Source organism: Eublepharis macularius, chromosome 1 (assembly GCF_028583425.1).
Source record: "Eublepharis macularius isolate TG4126 chromosome 1, MPM_Emac_v1.0, whole genome shotgun sequence".
Lineage (NCBI taxonomy): Eukaryota > Metazoa > Chordata > Lepidosauria > Squamata > Eublepharidae > Eublepharis > Eublepharis macularius.
This window is the reverse complement of record NC_072790.1, coordinates 247998265-248003316: the sequence shown is the minus strand read 5'-3', so window position 1 is coordinate 248003316 and position 5052 is coordinate 247998265. Positions and strand designations below refer to the sequence as shown.

The following is a 5052-nucleotide window of genomic DNA, read 5'->3' as shown; positions in this document are numbered from 1 at the left end:
ATTAAGTTGTCCTGAAGGGCGGTATATAAATCGAATGTTGTTGTTGTTGTTGTTGTTTTGTTTTTGTTATTAAGGGCAGTATATAAATCAAATGTTGTTGTTGTTGTTGTTATAGTGAGCTAGATTGCATAATACTCCCATTCTGTAATCACTCTGTTGGCTATCCATCAGTTACTGGGCTCAATTCAAGGTTTTCGCTATTATGTACAAAGCTCTTCATGATCTTTGTCGGCCACTTTGGTATAGCGGTTAAGAGTGCCAGGACCCTAATCTGGAGAACTGGATTTTATTCCCCACTCCTCCACTTGTAGCCAGCTGGGTGACCTTGGGCTAGTCACAGCTTCTAGGAGCTCTCTCAGTCCCACCCGCATCACAGAGTTGTTATTGTTGTGGGGATAATAATAACATACTCAAGCTGTTTAATTTACTAATTAATTTAATTTACTAATTAATTAATTAATTTACTAACTTATTTCAGCAATAATTTCCATAATGTTTCTAGTTGTGTTATATTTTGGGCTTTTTACATGGCTATAAGTTAAACTAATAGCCTCCCTGACCATCTAAAGCCACCCACTACCAAACCTTCTAGAGTTTCCCAAGCTGAAGCTGGCAACCCTACTGTCCAGGAGGTCCACCTTGGTCCACTAGAGGGAGCTAAAGAGTTGAGGTATTCCTTATAAGGAAAACAAAAGGAAAGTTAGGAGGACCTGAAGCTGCAGGGGGAAGCACTCTTTTCTATTACTAGTCCACATTAAAAGTTGAAGGATACCAGAAACTGCTGTAAAGAACAGAAGACATCCCAATGAAGAGAACCGGTGCAAGTTGGTGCATCATCAAGGGACTGACTAGAAAGAAATTGGAAAAACTGAGAGCCAAGCTACAAGAGACGCCTGGCACTAGTCAGCTTCCCTCAAGTTTTGATGGGAAATGTAGGCATCCTGGTCTTGCAGTTGTAATGGAGAGCCAAGCTGTAAAACCAGGATGCCTACATTTCCCATCAAAACTTGAGGGAAGCTGACGAGTGTCCAACCTGTGTCAGGCGTCACTTGTAGCTTGACTCAGAGACCTGAGTCTGCTCGAATACAACAGGCTTGGATTGATACACGATGATTGTTGCATGCTCCTGCCCCCACTTTGCACGTTTTTAGAAATAAAAAGCAGCTGAATCCACAACAAATGTTAATGCAGGCAGAAGCTTTAATGAAGAAAGGACAGCGAGTGACATCATTTGCATAGATGATAAACATTCATTCTTTGCCCAGCAAACAGGGGCTTTCCCACTGACCGTCTCGTGTGGATGACAAGACTGGCATATGCTGTCAAACTGTTTAAGGAGAAAGATTCTTGTGGGACCCTGAAATACTTAAAGGCCCGCAGAGGGAAGATGTTCACACCCTTCTGGTCTCCTGGTCAACATAAGTTAAGGCAAATGATATAAAGATTGCAGAGGAAACTTTAGAGGTGAGAGCAGAGAAGATACAATTTACTTGGACAGGTTTGATTTACCCACATCTGAGATGTCATCAGATGTGAATCCATTTTATACTTTCCAGATCACATTTCCTTCCCATTCTTGTTGACGTCCCAGCTTAACATGGTGAACTGCACACCTTGGAAACGGACACCCGTTTGCACTCAGAGGGTTGGCAAGACCCAGAAATACCCGGGAGACCACAGCTAGGTAGACTTCCACAACTGCTACTGCCACCACAGGCGGTGTACCCTCCGAAACGGACAGGTTCACCGGAGGACGAGAGAATGGCGCCTGGGATTGTTAAACCGAAAGAAGGTCGTTGTATCACAATTTTTGATGATGGGAGTTGGTTGATACATGAGACGTTATTCACACAGGGGGAGATGCCAAGGCTACTTGAACAACCACCGCAGGAGGTGGGGCAGCATGTACTCAGGGAGCTCAGACCACCAAATGGATAGCTACACGGGGAGCAGGAAGATTGAGGGGCACAAGACGGTGCACAGCCACATGACATCTTGGAATGATGAGTCTGGAATTATATTAAGAAAAGGTGAGTCAACTCAATCTCACAGGTTGAAGGAAATCAGATTACAATTGCAAGCATAACTTTCCAGGGAACAAATCAAATTGTAACTTGGGAGGAACCGCGTTGGTGCTACACTTTTCTGAATGGCATGGCTTGAACTGCTATATCTAACACCATTTCTAACATATAAAGTTGAAAATAATGAACCTTTTTAGGATTGGTGGTGTCCTTCCAGTGACTGTGGACTGTTTTCTGTGGACCGTTTTCAGGAGGAGGAGGACAAGTGAAAACAATATCCTCAAACATTTACTAGATCTTGCCTTTTGAAACAAGATCAGCAGAAATTCATAGTAAAGCCTCAGTGTCTGGTAGGAATCCTTGTGACTGTGAAAGCCCACAATAAATAATACCAAAACAAAGAAACAGAAAAAGAATAGTTATTCAAACTTCAATTTTAATTTCGGTCTTAAGACCAGCATTCAACCTAAAGAAGCAAGGATGCAATAAAGGAAAAAAAGATTGACTTTATGAATGTTTAAAATGCACTTCCTGTAATTTAAAAATTGATGCACAAAATTTAGCGATTTGACATATAATCCTAAAATTGTTATCAGATAAAAACCAGTAAATTATTAGTGGTTATATGACTGGGGAGCATGTTGAGTAATGGGGTAATGATTCTGAGACATAAATAGACAACTAAAACATATGTGCTCAACAGACTTGTCCTCGATGGTTGTTGTGGGTTTTCCGGGCTGTATTGCTGTGGCCTTGGCATTGTAGTTCCTGACGTTTCGCCAGCAGCTGTGGCTGGCATCTTCATAGGTGTAGCACCAAAAGACAAGGATCTCTCAGTGTCAGGAACTACAGGAAACGTCAGGAACTACAATGCCAAGACCACGGCAATACAGCCCGGAAAACCCACAACAACCATCGTTCTCCGGCCATGAAAGCCTTCGACGAGACTTGACCTCACTTAGCAGGCATGGGCACAATCTTTCTAGGTAGGGGTTTTGTTGTACCTGCCTTCGATAACCACAGACGGTAGAGAGGAGCACCTAGCTAGACTAAATGCCCTTCTAAAACTGTATGCTTCCATGGAGACCAAGTACACAGCTGGCTCAGACATACCTTTGACATTTAACAACACCCCAAGCTTTGCTGCCCTGGAGATGTCCGATTGGCTTTCAATATCCTCTATTTTTTTTAATTAACCCTTTTGCTTGTTCAGCTCCGTGTGTTAAGAGAACCTGACAGGGAAAGCCTGTTCTATTAATATGGCTATAAACAGCCTTGAGCCAGCTTGATTAGAAGTCATCTTGAAGGATCAGGGAAACAAACCTTGTGGGTTAAAGCAGCCTTTCAGCCACATATAAATAGATTGAATACAAAACCTGGCTTCACACCTAAGACAACCAGACTCTAATCGTATCCAGGCATTAGATACACAGTTTGAGACTTCTCAAAAACTTAAACTGAAGTCTTTCCTGTGGGGCAAAACATGAAGAGGGCAGTCCTACAAATATGTTCCATATAACAGCTGCTCCAGTAATTTAGCCTTGGGTAACGTTAGGGCTGCAGGAACGAAATGTCTGCCTTGCGTTCAAAAAAATTCCAGTATGGCATTTGCGGTTCTTTCCCCTTGAATGGCAGCATAATGGCTGTGTTCAACCAGACAGCCATTGGCCTGCATAACTACTTTAATCAAACTTGCTGGAATTAAGGGCTTCCCACAAACATCTTTGTGAAGGTTGGTTGTTGTGGATTTTCCGGGCTGTATCGCTGTGGTCTTGGCATTGTAGTTCCTGATGTTTCGCCAGCAGCTGTGACTGGCATCTTCAGAGGTGTAGCACCAAAAGACAGAGCTCTCTCAGTGTCAATGTGTGGAGAAGATGTTAGCAGGTAATTTATATCTACAACACTGTGACACTGAGAGATCTCTGGGCCAAGCTACACATGACGAATTACACTTGAACGGCAAGTGTATTTCTCCCTGTTCACTTGCCCTCCACTCAATCCACTTGCCGTTCAAGTGTCATTCGTCATGTGTAGCTTGGCCCTCTGTCTTTCAGTGCTACACCTCTGAAGATGCCAGTGACAGCTGCTAAACGTCAGGAAATATAATGCCAAGACCACGGCGATACAGCCCGGAAAATCCACAACAACCATCGTTCTTTGGCCATGAAAGCCTTCGACAATACATCTTTATGAAAGTATGAAAAGCTGCATCCAATTACAGCTGCCCTTCCTTCTTTTCTCACGATGCCTCATTTTCTTACCAGTTATCGTTCTTTCATTTAGATGTAAGCACACAGACAAGAAAGACCACTAGTCTTACTAAAATCATTTTTTTTGCTTCCTTTGAATTTCCTTGAACTTTTTCCCCAAGGAAGGATTTCCTTCCTTCCCTCCTTCCTTCCTTCCTTCCTTGCTCCATATATCTCATATACAATGTGAACTAGTTATAATGGACTTACCATAGTAGCAGCAGGAGAAGAGAAGCAAGCAAGCAAGAGAAGCAGAGCAGAATAGTGGAGATGGTTGCAAGTGGCAAGAGCATTTATACTATCCCCTTTGCAGTATTAATCGATGAATCATTTCTGACTGTTTAGTTTGCGAAATGTTTCCAAACTCCCATGGCATTTTGGAAGTGGCTTAGCCTCATATTATAGGATGATCCCATTTTACCCTACAGTCTTCCCTCACTGCAGAATATTACAGACCATGGTCTGAAGTCATGTCCAATTTTTATTTGAGTCAGAAAGGAATGTGCATAGTCAAATGATCACTCAGCACAGTACGGCTGACTTGCTGATTCTAGGCCAAGAGGAAAGGTCACTGTAGGCCTTTAGAACTTCTTAAAAATTGAGCATAATAGAAAACTAACAAAGAAGAAGCTAGACATGTGCAGCTGTCTGAAGAATGTTCAGAAATAATACTAATAATATGAAAAAATTATGAAGAGAGAAATGCAGGGACAGCAGCACAGACATAATTCCGAACCTGAAATCCAGTGACAAATTTGAATGCTCAGAATTTTACGGCA

At 42.3% G+C, this 5052-nt stretch overlaps 1 long non-coding RNA gene across 1 annotated transcript; it reads right to left on the bottom strand.

Annotated features, from left to right (window-relative positions):
- Positions 1 to 1177: 1177 nt before the first annotated feature.
- LOC129337770 (uncharacterized) lies at positions 1178 to 4708 on the bottom strand. The gene is made up of 2 exons (XR_008597851.1): positions 4484 to 4708; positions 1178 to 2009 (listed from the first exon to the last, which is right to left on the bottom strand). It is a non-coding gene; the product is annotated as an uncharacterized LOC129337770 (long non-coding RNA).
- Between the last annotated feature and the right edge of the window lie 344 nt (positions 4709 to 5052).